Source organism: Pan paniscus, chromosome 2 (genome assembly GCF_029289425.2).
Source record: "Pan paniscus chromosome 2, NHGRI_mPanPan1-v2.0_pri, whole genome shotgun sequence".
NCBI lineage: Eukaryota > Metazoa > Chordata > Mammalia > Primates > Hominidae > Pan > Pan paniscus.
The window spans coordinates 10,671,873-10,693,656 of NC_085926.1; the positions used below are offsets into that span (position 1 = coordinate 10,671,873).

At 46.0% G+C, this 21,784-nt stretch overlaps 1 protein-coding gene across 16 annotated transcripts in view; it reads right to left on the reverse strand.

The window, feature by feature from the left end:
• The window catches only part of ATP2B2 (ATPase plasma membrane Ca2+ transporting 2), a 382,880-nt gene that overhangs the window by 351,359 nt on the left and 9,737 nt on the right, over positions 1-21,784 (reverse strand). For 4 of the 16 annotated variants that reach the window (XM_034955775.3, XM_034955772.3, XM_063602715.1 and 1 more), the window contains exon 2: positions 16,146-16,354. The exons of the other annotated variants lie outside the window; for them this stretch is intronic. The gene's annotated coding sequence lies outside the window, so the exon portion shown is untranslated. The remainder of the gene's footprint in view (positions 1-16,145; positions 16,355-21,784) is intronic. 16 annotated transcript variants of the gene reach the window in all.

Below are 21,784 nucleotides of genomic sequence, written 5' to 3' on the forward strand. Positions count from 1 at the left end.
AGAAATGACCAGCATTCCAGAACACCCACTTTGTGCCTCTGCTGGGTCCCCTGTGATTTCTGTCATCTCAGATTAGTTTTGCCTGTTCTTGAACTTCATGTGAATGGAATCGTTGACCACGTTCCCTTGTGGGTTTGCCTTCTTTCATTCACCATGACTTTTGTGAGCTTCAACCACGTAGCTATGTATATCTGTGGTTCATACAATTTCTGATTATTGGTATATTATTTTCACAGGAATAAAGAGTGAATCAGGCCACATATGTTTTCAGCCATAAAAACAAATTTGAGGCTCTGGTGCAGTCCTGGCGCCCCCATCAACAGACCCCTCTTTGCTCACAAGTGGAGCAGCAATCACCACCAGGAGTTCAGGTGTAGCCCAGGGTGCCTGTGACTTGTCCCTGGCCTACTCTCATCCATGCCAACATTGCCCTGCTCACATCTTGTCCTTGACCCTGAGCTGGGCCACCCACCAGCCTCTGGATTTGCTGTTCAGAACTGCAAGTCCCTGGTGATCGGCCTGTCTTCCTCCTCCCTGGGCAGGGGACACTCCAGCCACATGCAGGGCCACAGCCTCAGGGTCTTTGCACATGTTGTACTGTCTGCCTGCAATGCCGTTTCCCCACCCTTTTCTTCATGATCTCCTATTCATCTTCCAGGCCTCAGCACAAGTGCCAATTCCTCAGAGAGGTCTTCCCTGATGACTAAGCTGAGAGTTCATTCCCCATTGCTCTCTCCCATAGCAGTGCAAAGCTTTCCCTTTGTGATTGGATTACAATTTGTGATGCTGTACTTGTGAATGTATGTATTTAATATCTGTCTCTTCCACTGCTTCCATAAAGGCAGAGATTGGATGTGTATTGTCTTTATGGTGCATTGAACACTTAGCACAGGATCTGGCAGTTTCTAAGATCAATGAAGAAGGAAGAAAGGAAGGAGAGAGGTAAAGAAGGAGAGAGAAAAGGGAGGAAGGAGAGCAGGATAAAAGCAGGACCCCAGTCTCTGGAACTTGGTTTGGACCTCAGATCCAAGGTTTTTGCCTTGGACCTCAGCTGGGTCCCCTTTGTGGGTTCCAGGCATTTCTACTGACAGGGATGGGGTGCCACTGAGCCTTGAGGAACTCTGTGGCCACCCACAGTGGTCTAGCCTCAGACCTTCTATAAGCAAGACATTGGCAGCTGGGTGATGCAAGGAGCTGTCACAACCACAGAACTACCATCATCCTGGCTCATCTGTTGGGCAGGTAAGTTTAAACACTCATCCCCTAGGGATGGGGATGGGGAGGGAGGAGGGACAGAACCACACACACATACACACCCTTGATGAGCAGTAAACCAGTAGCAAAGGCTTTCTGGGAGACAATTTGACTTCATATTCCTGGCACCCAGTAGGAACACTGCAAATATTTCTCCAATAAACAGAATGGCTCTTTGGTCCATCGATCCTAGTTCTAGAAAGTCCTCCCTAAGGGGGAGAAAATTAACGATTAAGGATATGCACAAAAACCTACTTATGAGGCAGTTCCCTATGCTGTTGTTTATAATAGTTAAAGATTGAAACTACACCTGAATCCAAAATAAAGGATTGCTTAAATAAATTATGCGGAAGGTGATTCAGCCATTTAAAACTATGTCATGGTACAAACCTAGTAGAATGGCCAAAATCCAGAACACTGACAGTACCAAATGCTGGTGAGGAGGTAGAGCAACAGGAACTCTCATTCACTGCTTGTGGGGATGCAAAATGATGCAGCCACTTTGAAAGACAGTTGGGCAGTTTCTTACAAAACTAAACACACTCTTACCATGTGGTCCAGCAATCACACTCCCTGGTATTTACCCAAAGCAGTTGAGAACTTATGTCCACACAAAGTTCTGCACACAGATGTTTATAGCAGCTCTATTAATAATTGCCAAAACTTGGAAGCAACCAAGATGTCCTCCAGTAGGTGAATGGATAAACCGTGGTACACCCAGACAATGGAATATTATTCAGTGCTAAAAAGAAACATGCTATGAAGCCATAAAAAGACATGGAGGAATCTCAAATGCATATTGCTAAGTGAAAGAAGCCAACCTGAAAAGGCTGCATACTATAAGGTTCCAAGTCTATGACACTCTGGAAAAGGCAAAACTATGGAGACAGGAAAATGATCAGTGGTCAACAAGGGTTGGGGGAAGGGAGGGATGGATAGGTGGAGCGGGGATGTTTGGGGCAGTGAACCTACTCTGTATGATACTATAATAGTGAATATGTTGTTATACATTTGTCCAGACCCACAGCAAGTACAACACTTGCTATGAAACCTAATGCAATAATGGGCATGATGTGTCAATGTAGGCCCATCCATTGTAATACATATATCACTCTGGTGGGGGATATTGGCAGTGGGGATGTTGTTTGATGGGGAGGGAGTCTATGGGACCTCTCTCCTATGCCTTCCTTTCAATTTTGCTGTGAACCTAAGATTACTCTAAAACAATAGTGGCTAAAAAATTATGTTGTAGATGAATATTTGTTGGCAAAGAATAATATGGGACATGAAGAAACATTACAAGGTAATATATGAAATAGGATCCTGTTTTTTATCAAAGCAACATTCATGACTAAGTTGTATGGCATGAGTAAGCTTTCGAGCCATAAAGCTCTCTGTATGCCAGGCCCTGCTCTAAGTACTTCTCATGTGTTATCCTGTTTGCTTCTCCCACAGCCCTAGGAAGCAGGTATTGTGGACATGCCCATTTACAGATGAGAAAACTAAGGCACAGAGAGGATAAAATACTGTCCAAGGTCACACAGCTGGCAACAGAGAAGCCAGAATCAAACCCCAGGAAGTGTGGCTCCAATGTCCATGCTCCCAGTTGCTACACTGCCTGCAGGTAGACACCAATGTGCAAACCGTGGTTCTCACATACTGGGATCGTAAAAAATGTTTTAAATTTATTTTGCTCATTGGTATTTTCTATTCCAAAATGAATATGTATTGCTTTTATAATAAGGAAAAGATAATAAAATGTTTAATAAAGGCTGGATGGGCATCCCTAGGTTTACTGGAACATCGTGCCCTCATCGAACTGTTTGTGAAATGAGATTCTGTAGCATGAAGCTGGTATTCCCTGGACTCCTTTCTTGGCGTGAGAGATGTGCCCGGCACTTCCCAGGGGTGGCCAGCTCAGAGGGAGGAAAGGAAAAGACAGGCAAGCTGCCCACAGCAAGCAAGCATCTGCTGAGCACTTATTGTGTGTTTGTTTGTTGGGGACCAAGATGCTGGCCCTGGCTTCTGGGGGCCCAGGTCTAACCAAGAAAATGGCCCTTCTCCTAGAAGGGGCCTTGGAGCATGGAAGGCTTGTCTGTTTATGAAGCCTGGGGGCCTCTCAGAAAAGTGTTAAGAGCTCCTGGAAGCAGGGAGAGAGCTTGTACTCCCAACTCAGACTCAAATTGGGATCCCAGCCCCACCTACCTGCTTGCTGTGTAACTTGGGTTAACCCATTAACTTCACTGAGTTAAAATGGGGATAATAATAGTACCAATCTGTGGTAGGTAGAATTCTAAATCATCCCCCAGATTCCCAGCCTATGGTGTACATACCCTAAAAATCTCCTCCTGGGTGTGGAGAGGTTCTATGAATATGATGGGATATCATCCCGTGGTCATGTGAGGTTATATAGCAAAGGTAAATAGATTTTGCAGATGTAATTAAAGTTTCCAATCAGTTGACTTTAAGCCAAATGTAGATTGTTGTAGGTGGGCCTGACTTAATCAGGTGATCCTTTAGTATGGGATCTGGAAGTCAGAGACTTCTATCTCTCTCCTGCTGGCCTTAGAGAGAATCAATGCACCATGAGGTCTACAGCTGCAAGGAAATGAATTTTGCCACCAACCATGTGAGCTTGGTTAAGGACCCTGAGCTGGTAGATGAGACACCAGCCACATCCTGGATTGCAGCTTCGTGAGACCCCAAGCAGAGGATACTTGCCTGCACTATGGTGTATGGAAACTGTGAGATAATGCATGTATGTTGTTTTAAGCCACTAAGTTTGTGGTAAGTTGTTATGCAGCAATAGACAACCAATACCTTACATCACAGGAATGTTTATGAGAAAATGAATGTGCTGTCTCACATATACACATCCACCCTGTGCTCAACTATTTGATCCTCTTTCCCTTATAAATGGCAGGGACCCAGACCATCTCTAGGGAGGTCTGTTCAGTACGAATGTTCTGATATTACCACACCCTCCCATCACACCCACCATCCCAGTCTGGGATCCCTGAATAGGCTTGAAGGAGCTTCCAGATCTTGTCCAGTTTGGGGGATAGTCAGAAGGGGCCAACACTGAAGTTAAAGTTGGAGCAGGAGGGAAACTCTTGCCCATTTGCACAGGGAGATGTGCCCAGGAATGTTCACTGTGGCTTTATCTCCAGCAGGAGAATGGGTGAACACATTGTTGTGTAGTCACACCAGGTAATTCTATACAGCAGCACAAGATGAAGCAGATTCATGTGAATATGCACTCAAACAATAATGAGCTGCAGAAAGATATGTGCAATCTGATGCCATTTATGGAAAGCTTAAAAACATACATCTGGTGCCTGTGAATGGTAAACCCAATGCAGGATTGTGGTATCTCCAGGGTGAGAGAAGAGGGGAAGAAATAAGAGAGCAGGAGGGTTCAATGATATTGATATTTATAATGTTTTATTTCTTAAGCTGGTGGTCGGTATATGGTTCGAGGATGTTAATAACCTGTCAGTTCCACGAGGGATCTTTGTCTGTTTTGGTCATTGCTGGAGCCCCAGCACCTAGAAAAGGATCTGGCACATAGTAGGTGCTCAGTAAACATTTGTTGAATGAATGAATGAATGGTGTTGGTTACATTGTTCTCTGTCAGATCCTGACATGCATCTTAAAAATAATATCTTGAAGATCCCTGGCACCAGAGACATCCTGTCTCCACCCACCAGTTTGCTCTATGGCCCTAGGGGAGATCACTGGTCTTCTCAGGGTCTCCACTTTGCCATTTGTAAAGTGGGAGGCTGCATGGGCTGGTCTCAGTTTCCTCCTGCTGCAAGAGCCTGTGGTTTCTGAGGGTTCCGGAGCCCCAGGTGAGTGGTAGGTTGGCCTATGGAGGTTGTCACAGACCAGTGCAGCCAACGTCTGTCTCTGTGGGAGCGACCTCTTTATTGAGCTCTTAAAATTCCCCTCATTCCTTACAGGGATCGGGCCAGACTTTGCTGGGATGTGTGGTGGTGCATGTCAGCTCTGGTCCTCACCAGTGGAGTGACCTTGGGCAGGCCATCGTGTGCTGATGCCTTGGCATCTTCACCCAGAGGATGAACAGTAAATCCATGCTCAGCACACAAGTCAGAGGCTAGGACCCGGGGGACATTAGGTCTCCTTTGGTGTCCCCCAAATGTAAGGGCCAGGGTGGTGGTTACTGATCCTCTCATTGATTAATAGAAACCTTTTACACATTCGTCCTGAGCATAGCTCCCTGGGATGTATGGCTTTCCTGGGAAAACAGAGGCACCCTTAGGACATGTCTGAGGTGGGCCTCCTGAAGGCTGGATGTCCCAGTCAGCAGATTCCTACATCCCTCCTGATAGAGTCTGGATGTTGTCTGCACCGAATCTCATGTTGAAATGGGATTCTCCATGTGGAGGTGGGACCTGGTGTTTGGTGTCTGAATGGTGGCGGCAGATTTCTTATGAATGGTTTAGCACCATCCACCTGGTGCTGTCCTCTTATAGTGAGTGTGCTCTCGCGAGATCTGGTGGTTTAAAAGCATGCGGCACCTCCTTCCTCTCCCCTGCTTTCACCATGTGATATGACTGCTCCCCTTTCACTTTCCGCCATGATCGTCAGCTTCCTGAAGCCTCCCCAGAAGCTGAGCAGACATTGGCATCATGGTTCCTGTATTCTCAGTCTGCAGAACTATGAGGGAATTAAACCTCTTTTCTTTATAAAGTAACCCATCTCAGTTATTCCTTTATAGCAATGCTAGAATGGCCTAACACATTCCCCAACCTTCCCTGTGTGGCCACGTCCCCCAGCAGCTCCATGCTTGGGGGAGGTGGAGGCCTGGCCCCAGGCCCTTGTCACCAGAGGCAAAATGATTGCAATCTCTCTGCTGTGTGCTGGGAACCTCCTCGTTTCCAAAGTGCTGTCATGTCCTGTGCACCCCCATTGATCCTCACAAGCTGGAAGGCAGACAAATGTCTCCCCATTTCAAATATGAGGGGCTTCACAGTCAAAGGGGTGAAGTGCCCAATCCACTCACTCACTCGCTCACTCACCTGTTCATGCAAACATTCACTGAACGCCCACTGGGTGCAGGCACTGTGGTTGGTCCTCAAGATACAAGTATGAAAAACAGACTTCACAACAGGTAACATTGACTAAGCACTTACTACTTGGTAACAATGATTGGTTATCTACTACATTCAGACTATAATTTTCACACCACACTATAAGATGCAGGTCCTATTATTATTAGGCCCATTTAACAGAGGGGGAAACTGAGACTTATCAATGTTAAGGAACTTGCTCAAAGTCGTGCAGCTAGTAAATGGAGAAACCAGTATTCAAACCTACAGGCTCCAAAGCCTGCAAACTGAACTACTCTGCTGACCCAGTCCCTGTCTTTGAGAATTTGCAATTTGGTACAGAGAATTCATGATGTTCAGGCACACAGTAGATGCTCAGAATGTACTTGTTATATGAATGGATGATTGGCAATGTAGGGCGATCAGAGATACCTGAGGCAGTCAGGGAAGGCTGCTCTAAGGAGGAGGCATTAGAGCTGGGTCATGAGGGATGAGTAAGAGTTCACCAGGCAAACCAGCAAGGATCTGAGCCAGGACTCCATATTCAAATCCCTTGTTCTTTCAATATTGATTCCATAACATGAGACTGATGGAAAGAAACCTCGAAGGCATAGTGTTTCCATCCATGCCTCATAAATTTTGCCATGGACTTTCCATCTGCCTCCACCACAAAGTCTGAAATCCTCTTTGCCCTGATAGCAAGTTTGGGCCACTGACTCCCATTTAAATGAATGTGTTACCACCAGAGGTAGGGAGGACTCCCAGATTAAAACCTGAGAAAGGAAGCACAAATCACAGCACTGTGGTCTCAGATACTGGCTGAGACCATGGGCTTAGCTTGCACCCCCAGCTCCTTCATGCACCTGGAGTTTGAATGGCTTAACTTCTCTGTGCCTCAGTTTCTTTGCTGTAAAAGAAATGTGACAGTGACAATGCTTCTCTTGTAGGGCCATTGTGATGGTTAAATAAGTAAGTAGATGTCAAATCTTTACAAAGTGCATGGGAAATGCTTAGTGAGGGTAACCTATTAAGAGGACAGACCTGGGAGATGGGTGGCGTTTAGGGGTACGTTTCCTGTGGACTCTGAGTGCAAGAACTTCCCACTAGGGCAGAAGAAAGTCCAGTGAGGGCCAAGGTGAATGGATCCAAGAAACCCCCAAATCCTCCATATCTAGTCGGTCCCTAGCCAGAGCAGATGCTTGGTGACCACTGGTTAAACAAAGAGCTGAAAGTGGAAGGCCTTACTGGGTCAGGTCATGATCCCACCGGCTTCTGATGGGACAACCACAGGCACATGGCAGGGGGCCACAGAAGCAGCTTTGTAACCAAAGAACAAAGGTCAGAAGAGGAGGCAAACCCATTCATCGTGTGCACACACTCCTGCAAACGGTAATGTGCTGTGCCCATGTTAGCCCTCTGTATGCAATTTGGTAAAAGACGGGGACATAAAATGAATGTGGATACTAATAATAATCATGCAAATGGCCACTGAGTCTTTGTATGTGTACTTCACCTCCATTATCTCATCTGACCTTTACAACCCCCCTGCCAGGGTTTTTTTTTTCTTTTACTTTTTAATTTTTTAATTAAAAAAAAATTTTTTTTAATTTCACTGATGAGGAAACTTGGGCTCATAGAAGTCAAATCACAAGGGAGAGTTCTGGAATCAGAACCCAGGTTCATGTGGCCACAGGGCCTGCGTTTGTAACCACACTCTCCAATCCCTTGGATGAGTCACAGAAAGAGGCACAGAGGGAGGAATGTGAGGGAAGATACCGCTAATTAATTGTGATATTGGAAAACTTCCTCATGGGTTGGGAAGGCAGGAATAGGGTCAGTGTTGCTTGGGTTTTGCTGAATTCATGGTACTACTCATTCTTCATGTGGAACTGGGGAAAGGGGAATATGGTAATTGAATAATATAAACTCCAACCTTAAGATCCTCTGCCAGACAAAGCAGTCCCCAAGAGAGGCACCAGATCAGTTATTTCTAGGTCGCTAGCAATGAAACTATCACTGCCAGCACCACTTTTAAGATAAGTGGTAAATCATTTAATAACTTGTTATTTTATTTATCTCATTTTTTTACCCAAAGCCTTATAGCTAGAAATATATATATACACATATGTATATGTATATATGTATATACGTGTGTGTGTATATATATGTGTATATATATATGTGTGTGTGTATATATGTGTGTGTGTGTATATATATATATTATATATATATATGTAAAGAGACAGGGTCTCGCTCTGTCACCTGGGCTGGAGTGCAGTGCCATGATCATAGCTCACTCACTGCATCCTCGAACTCCTGGCCTCAAGCAACCTTCCTGCCTCAGCCTCCCAAGTAAGTGTCTGGGACTTAAATTATAATCTTTATTAGACTACCCTTCTGACACTGTGCTCTTTCCAGAAACCTCATCTACCCTTGTAGTGAGCAGCTCCATTGGAGAATTGTCCCTTTCCCATCCAATGGGGCTTGAGTAAAACTGTCAATCACATGCTTCCCTGCCTTCAAATCTCATGGGTGGGCAAGTGACCCAGGTCTGGCCAATCATGGTAGCTCATCCTGTGGTACTCAATGATTGGTCTAAAGGGATGGCACATGACCTAAGCAGGGCCAATGCCAGCCCCTTTATGGGATTTGTTTATGGATAAAGGAAGGAGAAGACTAATCTTCGTTTAAGTTTGTGAACTGGATATAAGAGCCACATCAGCCCTAGAACAACTGGTGACCACCTGGAATGCTGAAAAGCAGAGCTGAGAGAAGGAGAAGAAAACTGAGCCCTAGTAATATGATTTCAGCCTCTGGATTCAGCTGTGCCTGACACCCTCATCCTTGTACTTTGCAGTTATGTGAACCAATCCCTTTCTTGCTTAAACTAGTTTGTGCTGCGATCTGGTCACCAGCAACTGAAAGAGTCTTATTAAACATCACCCTCAAAGGATTCACAAATTAATAGGTTCATTCAACAATTATCTATTTAGTAGCCACTCCAGGCCTGCCACTGATATGCTATCTGTCTCAATGAAAATCAGGATGAAGATTTATCATCGTTAGAGTATCTGGGGCAATGGGACCTAAGCTCTGAAAGCAATTTCTAAAAAGAAGCATCCAATATGTCTGGATCAAGGTCCAGCTCTTAGGAGCAGGTTTGTAGCAAATGATGACCATGGCAATGGCCGCAAAGGGGTCACACTAGCAACAAAGTCTAATTAAGTCTATGGCAACAAGTTCCAAGGGTGATCTTTGCCAATTGGATGGCTATTTTACTCGGGACAATGACAAAATCAAGACAGTGCTTAAGTCTCTGCTGTCGTTAAGTTCATTATGGAAGATAGTTGGTCAGGATGGAGGTTCAGGTCAGAGGGGACAGGGACAAACTAAGCCTGGGAGAAGATGAATGTTCACAGTTTTGAGGGAATTTAGCAAAAGCCAAACTGAGATCACTCAAGACCAGGTGATGGTAGACAGACTCTCTAAATCCAGGCCACCCATGATGTTCTCCTTCTCTGAGGTTCTTCTCAGAGAACATTTCCTCATCTGTAAAATGGGTGTGCTAAGTCCCCACTGTTAATCCCTGGGGTTGCTGTGAGGATCAAATGAGGCACTCTGTAAACGGCAAAGGCCTGAGGCTTGTTTTCCAGCAAAAGCAGGTATCTAACGGCAGGAATAAAATTGTATTCTGAAGTCAAGCCAATAAGTGTGCTCGCTGGGACCAGACAGGTCCTGAAGAGGTACAGAACAAAACAGATGATCTTCAAGAAGGCAGCTGAGCAAGCAGCGTGAAGCTGTGGGTTTTGTGGAAATGACTCTTGGAAGGCAAGTACTGCTGGGTGTTCCGTGGGGACTCCAGCTGAGGTGTCTCCAGTTCACTGTGAGATTACCAGACCTTGGCTAAAGGTCTCCTCACTTGCCTGAGAGAGAGAGAGAGAGAGAGTGTGTGTGTGTGTGTGTGTGTGTGTGTGTGCACGTATACCCCTGTGCAGGACCACACACTCCTGGGCAGAGAAGAAGAGGGGGCTTCTATCCAGCCCACTGTCCACTGGCCAAGCAATGTGCCATGTGGCTGCTTCCACTGAGAGGGAGCTGCCTTTTCCTAATGTGCCCCAAAGCACCCTATGGTCTAGTGGTGGGCATGTGTGCACATGCAGGAACACACGTGATCCCATACATGTGTGACAGCAGGGACTTATGCCTGAACTTTTATGATGGACACATCTTTGACAACCAGAATTCTAGTTCCATTCCTCACTGATTTCTTCTTTAAGCCCTATATGAGAAGGCTTCCCATTTCTAAAACTAAATTTCTTTTTACGTGACATCTGTGACCACCTTCAATCAAATGAATCCATTTGCAGCAGGGGTGACTGTTTTAATGTGTCTCTCATTCTCCTCTTGGGGCTAAGCTGCAAAATGCTTATTCCAGCTCGTCTTTCTTCCTGGTTCCCTGTCTTTCTTTCCTCCTTTCTTGATTCCCACTGGCCTAATGCCCTGTGGTTGCCCTCATCTGAAGCATATAGGGTGGAAACTTTAATTTCTCTAAACACAGACAGGTCAATGCCTCTCTGATAAAAGACAGCCTGGGTCACACTGTTCCCCACAGAAAAGCACCAAGAGATCACTCAAACTCTAGACAGTTTCCTCAAACTGATGTTAGTCTTGTGGAGGACAGAGATTATGTCTTGGGACACCCATGAGTATCTGTGACAAGTGTCTCAATAGAATAGTAGCACGTCTGTTTTTAAAAGCACGCAATTGGCTGGGCGTGGTGGCTCATGCCTGTAATCCCAGCACTTTGGGAGGCCGAGGCGGGCGGATCGCAAGGTCAGGAGATCGAGACCATCCTGGCTAACACGGTGAAACCCCATCTCTACTAAAAATACAAAAAATTAGCCATGCGTGGTGGCGGGTGCCTGTAGTCCCAGCTACTCGGGAGGCTGAGGCAGGAGAATGGCATGAACCCAGGAGGCAGAGCTTGCAGTGAGCCAAGATCATGCCACTGCACTCCAGCCTAGGTGACAGTGCGAGACTCCATCTCAAAAAAAAAAAAAAAATGCACGCAATCATTCAGCACTTTTTGTGTTCCAGGCACTGTGCTAGGTGCTTGTTGCCTTCCCACTAAATCCTCAGAATCACCCTATTTCACAGATGAGTAAATTGAGAACACTTTCTCACCAGTAGGCCCTAAACCTTTTAAGAAATAAAACCAAGAGCAAATGAAGTGAGCCTTGATTCCTGAAAGCCACTAAGCCACTAGTTCTGAATCACTGGGGTGGGAGTGGCATGTAGTACAGATGCCACCTAATATGTCCATTTTACAAATGAAGAGACTGAAGCCCAAAGAGGAGTCTGGGATATTAGAGAGGCACAGTTGAGGGGCTAGAGCCCTGCCTTCTGAAAGCCCACAGGCTACTGAGAATACACAGCTGCAGCTGATAGGGACCATGATATGGGTCACGCAAGGCCCAAATAAGCAGTACAGAAAAGTTGCAACTACTTGGAAGGCCTTGTAATACCCATACACCTTAGGGATTAAAGAGCAGGAGTTTGGGGATCACTTCTGCCTTTTACTTGCTGCCTTGGGTAGCCACTTAACCCTTCTGCACCCCAGTTTCCTTATACTTAAAATGGGGACAACACAAGTACCTTTCCCCAAAGTGTTGCTGTGAGGATTAAGCAACATAATCCTCATAAAATGCTCAGTACAGTGCCTGGTGCAGACGGAGTGCCCAGGCATTGTTAACTTATATTATCTTGGTGGGCTAAGGAATGTTTTTGATGCTTGATTTTCCAAATGAATCAAATGTAAGCTGCCTTTCCAGTAGTATTTCAGGTCAATATAGTTTTCTTCAGTTTAGAATCTTCTGGGAACAACTTTGGAGAAAGCTCGCTCTAAGCAGACTTTCAAATTTTAGTGGGAAAACAAAGAATTCGGTGATTTAAAGATGGAAATAAAAAGAGCCATTGGACCCAGATGAGGTGGCTCATGCCTGTAATCCCAGCACTTTGAGAGGCCGAGAAGGGCCAATCATTTGAGGGCAGGAGTTCAGGACCAGCCTGGCCAAGATGGTGAAACCCCATCTCTCCTAAAAATACAAAAATTAGCCAGGCGTAGTGGTGCACACTTGTAATCCCAGCTACTTGGGAGGCTGAGGCCTGAGAATTGCTTGAACCTGGGAAGTGGAGGTTGCAGTGAGCTGAGATCACGCCACCGCACTCCAGCCTGGGTGACAGAGTGAGACTCTGACTCAAAAAAATAACACTAAAAAAGAACCATTGGGCCGCAAGACATCTGCCAGTTACTAGCTGGGTGACCTTAGAAATAATAATAATAACAGCCAAAGCCAATATTTATTGAAAATTCCTATGTGACAAGCACTGGTTTTGATATTATATATATAAAATACACACATTATCTTTATTCATATTACATATTCATTAAATTCTTACCATGACCCCTATGAGGAAGTTATTAGATGTTGTTTCCATTTTCCAGGTGAGAAAACCAAGGTTTATCACTTTCCTGCCTCTAGCCTCAGTTTCTCCAATTGTGAGAGAGGCCAGTCCACACCTGTCTGCCTCATAAGGTTCCTAAGAATGCCCAGAAGACAAAACATACGAGGTTTGCGTTTGCTCCTCAAATGCAAAGACCCAGAAAACAACCAAGGTTGGCTGCTGTTCTCCACTGAGCTCCAGCCCAGCAGAGGGCCCCAGTGGTGGGTCAGAAGGGCACATCGATCTCAAGGGGAGACACTGGCCCCTAAGGAGCTTGTCATCAACTGCACATTGACTCTCCAGAGTGAAGACCTAGAATGGGGGCTTGTCTTACTTCATTCAACACGTTTCTTTGGGGCTTTTGCCTCTAATTCCTGCTGTTCAAGATCAGCAGGGAAACCAGTTACTCAAAAATTAGTCCAACTCCATTTTAGTTATAGATGTGTCCCTACTGGCTTGTGCCAAATGACCCAGGTCCCCCAAGAAAGCCACCGGAGAAAGAAAATTTGCTCTCAGACAGGGACAACGTTAAGATGAGCAGCCCTCCACAGTGGTGTGATGTCTCCTGCGCCAGGCCTCCTATGGCCAGTGGATGCAGCCAAACCAGCAAAGTCCTTTACAAAACCCTCAAAGTGCTGACTCACCAAAATGCAAGCCATTAACTACCCCCGGACACTGGACCAGTGAGATGGAATTCCTCGCTTGACTGAGGATGGAAATGCAGTGAAGACATCTTGGGATGCAGCCCACAAAGGTATTAGGGTGGCCTTCGGTTGAAAAAGGCAAAGTGAAGCAATCACCAGGCTCTTTCCCTCCATGGTGCAGATGTGGAAACCACCTGGCCGATGTCCACCCTGTCATTACCTGGTGTGGGGGTGGGGAGGAGGGCAGGTCCATGACTAGTAGAGATCCTCTTTGGATTGCATGTGAGGGTTTGACCAACACAAAGGATATCAGATTTGAAGAGCCAAAGCTGTAGGCCCACGTGTTAGCACCATTCAGCTAATGGGGACACCTGAGCCTTCCTGTGATCTAGATAAGGAGCAAATCCTTGCGTTACCTGGTGCAGATCTCCATATATTCTATGAGCTCTACCACCGTTAGCCATTCTGAGCCTCTTTTAGAGTAGTCTGGAGCTTGTGGGTGGCGGGGCACATGAGGGTTTTGGTAGGAGTCAGAACCAGGTATGAAGCTTGCCTTTGCTGCTCTGGGGAAGTGCCTCTCCACACCTTAGTTTTCTCAACTGTGTGACGGGAAAGGCATCTATTTCACAGAATTGGCAGTAAAATTAAATAAAATAACACCTCCTGTCCAAATAGAATAATTCAGTGTTTCCCAGACTTAAGGATGTCTCAGGCCAGTAAAATTAACACAAAACAAAGAAAACATGAACTAAGTCAATCTAGCATTGCCAGATACCAACATTAAAAAAAATAAGACCTCCTTGGTCATCAACATTATAGAAGAAAGGCCAGTTTAACACTGAAAGAGTAGAAAGGCCACAACGTCAGGATAAAAGGGCCTCCTTTCTCTTAGCTTTCTAGAAAGCTCTCACCATCCTCCTCATCCTGCTGAGGACGGGGAACCCTGTCATGGACCAGCATTGCCTCGGCCTCGCTTGGTTGCCGGGAAACCACTCAGATGCTGTACTCCAGCACGTGGAGGGAGGCTGGTGGATGTGAGTCTCCGGCCTGGTTTATCACACTCTGACGTGCAATCCAAGCATTGCTGCACACCCTCCACCCCGAGGTGGGCTTGGGTAGGCAGGTCCACAAAGTAGGTCCTCAGTGAGGGTGGGGTGAACAGAGGAATGGGGAACACCCAAAAGGGAGCAGTGGGCAGCCACAGAAGCTCTACAGAGAGTCCAGAACCAAAGGGAGGGTGCCAGTGCCTGCCAATCCACTGCCAGTCCACCGCCTATCCCTGTCCCCCACATGCAGAGGACTCTGTCCTCCAACTGCAGAGCAGACACAAAGGCTCTGGGGGCAGTCAAACAGCAACAACAATGTTCATGTCAAAAGCATACAATTCTTTGTTTTGAAAGGGCAAAGAGAAAGCCACAGCTACAACTTTGTTCTCCATCCAGGCTTGACATAGCGGGGGACAAACTGCTGATTCTCGAAGGAGGCCCCTTTAAAATCAGTAAGAGACACGACATCCAATCCACTGCGCGGGCAGCCATTGCTGCAGAACGGCACCCCGTCATCCTCCTAACAGCTGGCACCTCCTGAGCATTTGCACATGCCGGCATAGACAAAGCAATCAGATAGAGATAGAGAGATGGATAGAGAGAGAACATATAGAAAAAAACAGAATATCTATATCTATATCTATCTATATATATATCTATATCTATCTATCTATCTATCTATCTATCTATCTATCTATCTATCTATCTATCTATATATCTCCCTCACCCCTTAACAAAAGTTACTATTCTCTCCATTTTACAGATGAGGAAACTGAGGTTTCTAAAGGTTGCCACCTTACTCAAGCTCTTAAGCTACTTTAAACTTTCCTTTTGATGATTAAACGGCATGAGGCAGATGCATAACACTTTTCTCAGAACCACCCCCAGAGACAGAAGAGTGGCTGAGCCGTGCAGGGTTTGTCCGAGTGCACCAGGGCTGTGTGGAGAAGAAAAGAAGGGCAGCAAAATCAGATCCTAGAGGAAAATCATTCACTTATTGACGGGCAATGTCAACTGCCCTGGTTATGAATTATATGAATTATATGAATTCTCACCTGGTTATGAATTATAAGAGGCCCACACCCATTTTAAGAAAGCCTTAGAATCAAATTCTTCCAACTCAAATCCATAACCACCTATTAAGTAACCACTTTATTCGTCGATGAATCTCAAATGCCTAAGACAGTGCCTGGCACATAGTAGGTGCTGAACAAGTATTTGCTGTTTCTTTATTGAATTGCTTATCTGTGTGGAAGGCACTTTCCAAAAGCCTACTCAGGGTGTCCAGTTCTTTCTAACCAGATGCTTTCAAATCAAATATGAATGCTTCTTTTAAAACAGGAATGGAAACAGCACAAGCCTTGCAGGGAAATTCTGACCTGGCCACTTGCAGGCTGTGTGACTTCTAGAAGGTTCCTTAGTTTCTTGGAGCCTCAGGGGTCTTGTCTGCAATATGGGGATAGGAATAACTCTACATCTCTTGTTCATACAGTGGCGATCATAAAATAACCATACAATGGATCATACCATGAAGAAAGGTATTCTGTGCCATGAGTACCATGAGGTGGGTCCCCAGGGCCACCACTTTAATCCTCTTCCCTCTCTGGTTTCCAGGCCCCACATACCTCAGTAGTTATGGGAGGACCAAGACTAGTTGTCCCTTCTGTCCTGGAGGGGCCTGAGGTCCTGGGCTGTTCCAGCTGTGGTTCCTTGGACTGAGCATCCAGACAGCTCCTCTGTGGGGCCCTAGGGCTTCACTCAGCAGTCTGCTCCACCACCACCCAGCTCACGTTCACCTCTTCTGTTTCTCCACGTCAGCTCCCCGACTCTGGGCCTGACAAAGCCAGAAACCAGGAGGAGAAATGCTCTGGCTTATCCATGGAAACAAACTGCTGCTTTTCAGAGACAAGACATCACCCAAACACAGGTCTATTTCCACAACACTTGAGCCCAGCGCTGAATGCCAACTCCAGAGGGCACCATGGGTTCTCCAGGGTTTCTACATGCCTGCACTTAGGAGGTGCTCAGGGAAAAGTAGATGATCCATGAACACCATATTTCCATAGTTGCAGAAAGGGGTGATGGTTTCCTTTATGTCTAAGAAGTCTCATATCCAAGGAATGACAGGTGCTAGGAGCTTTCCCACATATCTTGCTTTGTCTTCCAATACTGCGATGGTCTGATCCCCACTTTACAACTGAGAAAACTAAAGCCCAGAGAGACCTAGTTACAGTTAGAAAGTAAGTCAGAATTTGAACTCATGAGATTCCAACTTTATTTTACTGGGTTTGAGAAAGTTTTTACGAATTATATTAAATCAGAGAGAGAGAGAGAATTGATTTTCAAAGTAGCTCTATTTTTTATTAGTTCAAAATCTGCATATTTTTATAAGACATACAAGCCTGGAGGTGGCAAGCAAACAAAATTCAAGCCAATGTGATTTCAATTTCTGTTCAAAGGGCAGACAGAGTTAACACATAGATGCAGGCATTAGGATCTGCTTTGGCAAAGTGAGCCTAAAATAGCTGCTGTCCTATTCCCTGCCTCTCCCCCCAACCGTCATTCATTAATTTCTGCTTTGTGGGCGCCGAGGCTTGCCGGCTGCAGACAAGTCATCTGGCCTTGCAGACTTTTTCTGCAGCAGGTTAATAAATGTTCACAGGGACCCGACAGGAGATGGATGAGGGGACACATCGAGGTCACAATCACAGTAGCTACTGGATGCGCACGTTCTGGGGGGATCCCTGGGTCTGAAATGATTCTCTTGGTGACCTCAAGAGCATCTTCATGTTTCATCATCTTGGCTTGCACTTGAAAGGATGGTTTATGATCCTCTGATGGGAACAGTGAGGAGTGGCAGCACCTTGTGGGTTATGAACCTCCAGGATGCGGGTTCCCGGGCTCCCCAGGGCAATACTGGGTAGACCTTATGCCTGCTTCCCTGTCCTCCCAACTAGCCTGCAAGTTTATGAGGACAGCATTGGGCCTGGTTCACAGCGATATGCCCAGGAGCAGTCACTGACCCCAGGACATGTGGTGGGGGACAGAATGAGCCAGGAGCAGAGGAAAATGGGAGCCCACACCCGCCAGACACTGTGCACTCACTGGGGGATTCCTATGTGCGTGGGTGGGTGGGTGACTGGGCCTTACTCACTGGCAGCCCTGGATCCTGCAACAGGCTCTTCTGCTTCCAGTCACCTGTCATTGTGTGCCTACAAACTTACATCAGGGGCTGGGGCCTGGGGGCAGATAGAAGATGTATGAATGTCCATTTTCTTCCAGACAGGATTGATAGGCACATTAAATGAGATAATGCAGGAAGGCCTGCCTGACACACTGTATCGCAAAACACAAAAGTGTGAAGTCATTCCACAACCAACAACCTGTGGATCTAAGGCTTGACAATCACACTTTTTGGGGGCTGGGGAAATATGTTTCTGATGACACAGTTGAAAGAAACAGTATCTGGTATTTTTAAAGTCATGGATATTCAATGCACATTTCATAACTCTCACAGTGGAGAATCCAATATGCCATGGCTAAGGGCCTCCTGCTTCCATTGGCCAACCTGTGAAATGGGTACAATCTACTCTTTTCCCTAGCAGATATGTGAGTGCCTCCTATGTGACAGGCCTGCTCTGGTGTGGGAGCACTGCAAGGAACAAAAAAGACAAAACCCCCTGCCCTCACAGGCTTCCATTCCAGTTAGGTGGACAGGATTAACTCCCAGTAAAGTACACAGCAAAGCTTGATGCTTCCTTCATTTGACTGTGGCTCCTTTGCTATTTTTAAAACAAATGGTGTAACAAACGACTGATTCTGCTTCTTGCTGTTTCTTTGCAGTGATATGTTCCAGAGATAGAACCATTCTAGCAATAGAGATATGAGCCTACTTCATTTCTTTGTTTCTGTTACGTGGAATCAGCTCCCTCTTGTGGGGCAATCACTAGAATGCAAACTCCACGAGGACAGGAACTTGGTCTATTTTGGTTATGGTTATATCCCCAGAGCCTGGCACACTGCCTGGCACATAGTAGGAAGCCAATAGATGATTATTAGGTGAACAAATACATCTAGGTCATTCCAATGCCTTGATATCAAATGATGTTCAGTGATCATCTCTGCATAAGCCTCTCTGGGCGTGGGACCATGTCTCTGTTGCAGGCACCATGCAGTGGGCTTACCAGGCCAGAGCACCTGTGTCTTTATTTATAACTTTTTATTTGGAAGTAAAGGTTCACAGGAAGTTGCAAGGAAATGTACAGGGAAGACACATGCACTCCTTCCCCCAGCCTCCCCCAAAGTTAACATTTGCATAAATAAAGTATAATACCAAAACCAAGAAATGGGCCTTGTTACAATCCACAGAGCTTCTTCAGATTTCACTAGTCATACAGGCACCCATCTTTGTATGTGTCTGTGTGTGTGCACAAGTGCATATGTAGCTCCATGCAATTTTATCACATTACCTTTGCATAACCACCACCACTATCAAGGTACTCAACTGGACCGTCACCACAAGACTCCCTCGTACTACCCCTTTACAGCCGAATGGCTCTCTCCCCCATCCCTAACCTTTGACAACCAGCAGACTGTTCTCATCTCAGTAATTAGGTCATTTCACTAATGTTACATAAATGACATCATACAGTATGTAACTTTTTAGGACTGGCATTTTGCACTCCTCCAGGTTCATTCAGGTTGTTGTGTGTATCAATAGTTTGTTCCTTCTTATTGCTGAGTACTGTTCCATGGGGTGGATGGACCACAGCTGTTTAACACATGAATGTATTTTTAATTCAAGTAGGTGCTGCTGAATTGCCCTCAATGGGCTGTGGCATGAAAACTCTGACCAGCAGAGTATATGGCACCTATTTCCTCTCCATTCTCACCAATACTTGATAGCATCACATTTTTCAATTTCTATCAGTCTGATGAGTGAAAATTGATCACTCATTGTTTGGGGATATACATTTTCCTGATTCTACCAATAAAACACTTCTGGAAAATTCTTTGCACATTAAGGGGATCTTGGGCATTACAAAGACTTAAGTAGGGATGTCTGCCTGCCCCCTTCCCCCCTCCCTCTCTGCTGACAGCCCTAGAGGTCAATGCTGATTTTGGCAGCTGTGCAAACTGAAGGTCTCTATGGCCCTAATTAATGGCTGGCCTGTATCCAAGCCATTTCCAGTGTGATGTTGTGGCTGCTTGTGATTAAAAGGGGAAGTCTATGTCCCCACTCTTTGAATTTTGGGTGACCCTGTGACTTGCTTTGGCCAACAGTGTCACTAGAAATGACACTGCTGTATGAGTCTGTTTTCATGCTGCCGATAAACACATACCCAAGACTGGGCAATTTACTGAAGAAAGTGGTTTAATGGACTTACAGTTCCACGTGGCTGGGGAAGCCTCACAATCATGGTGGAAAGCAAGGAGGAGTAAGGCACATCTTACATGGATGGTAGCAGGCAAAGGAGGGAGGGAGGGAGAGAGAGAGAGAGAGAGAGAGAGAGAGACAGCTTGTGCAGGGGAATTCCTCTTTTTAAAACGATCAGATCTTGCGAACCTTATTCACTATCACGAGAACAGCACATGAAAGACCTGCTCCCATGATTCAATTACCTCCCACCGGGTCCCTCCCACAACACATGGGAATTCAAAATGAGATTTGGATGGGGACACAGCCAAACCATATCAACTGCCAATTCTGAGCCTAGGTCTCAAGAGTCCTTGCATGCTGCTTGCTCTCTCTCTCTCATAACTCTACCACTGTCGCGTGAACAAACACAGGCTAGGGCACACACTACATAGAGTAAAGGAGAGTTGTCACAACTGAGGTCATCCCAGACCAGCCTAGAGCCAGCCACCCCCTAACCAAGTGAGAGAGCCCACCAGGATCCACAGAGCTACCTACCTGACCTACAGCAGACTACAGACAAGTGAGAGAACCAGCCAGGACCAGAAGCATCATTTAGCTGACCTGTAGATTTTTCAGCAACAAGACATGCTTACTAGTTTAAGATGCTGACTCTGGAGCAGTTTGTCACATAGCAATTGCTAATAGTGATACAGCAGTGCAGGAGGCAATCTTCGGCTAGACAAAGCTCCCTGAACATGGTGACATCCCCACAAGATAGATCTGAAAAAGTCTCTGGCAAAGTCAGTCTCAGATGTCTTGGTTGCAACATACAAAAGTCCCACATAAGTTCCCCACCTCAATCCCCAGCCCCCAGCCACCCACTCTGAGTAAGGAACTTGAACAACTTCTGTCAAAGATAGTTCTCGTCTTAACATAACAGTGGGTGAGAAACCCAAAGTGGTGAAACTGCCTCCTCCCCAGCCTCACCCTATGAAACACGGTGTTTGCAGATAAAAATACTCTTTCCCCTCCTCTCCAACATGGAAACTGTCCAGGGTCAGCCTCCCACACACTTCCACTCAATTTCTGACTCTGGTTATAAAACCTTGTGCCCAAAAATAGATTCCAAGGGGATTTCATAGACATGTTCTCCGGCATAATTGCAGTGTTCCTGCAAACTTTGGGGAAATTCAATTTCAGTCTTTGAACACACTGTCTTCAAAGCCCTGCCTCCCAGGTATTAAATATCAGGATGAGCTGCAATTGATTCCTCTCTCTCTCTCTGGTTCTCCCACAGCGAGGGCAGGTGTCAGATGCAGATGTTCTCCATGCTCTTCTGTCTCCTTTGGTTTCAGCCTTTCCTCTCCGTGCCCACCTCCAAATGGCCTGGCGCAGGGTTTCCGCAGCTGCCTGGACTTGCTGACTCTGTAGCCTCCTCTGGCTCCTGGTTGCTCTTCCTTCCATCCCCTGCCCTGCCTTCCCTATGCTTCACAGCAACAAAGGCAGCCCTGACACCCCCTCACTCAGTTCTGATCCCTTTAGTCATTGCAGCTCCCCCTTTCCACCTCACACAAGGGCAGAGTTTGGGCAAGAGAGAAGGCTAGAAACCAACCATCCCAATCCCTTTACTTTTCGGGTGAAGAATGGAAAGCCAGACTGGCAGGAAAGCCCATGAAGTCAAGGTGAAATGTGGAGGTGGTAACCAAGATAGAATGGAAGCCCAGGGTCCCTGCACCAAGGAGTCGCCATTAGATCTGGTAACCTACCAAGTTCCAAACCAATAACAACACTATTGATAGTAAGAATAGCTCCATTATTAAATTTTTATGATATGCTTGGTACTGGAAACATTGAACTATTATCATCATTTTACGGATGGAAAATTGAGGTACAGGGAATGGAGTG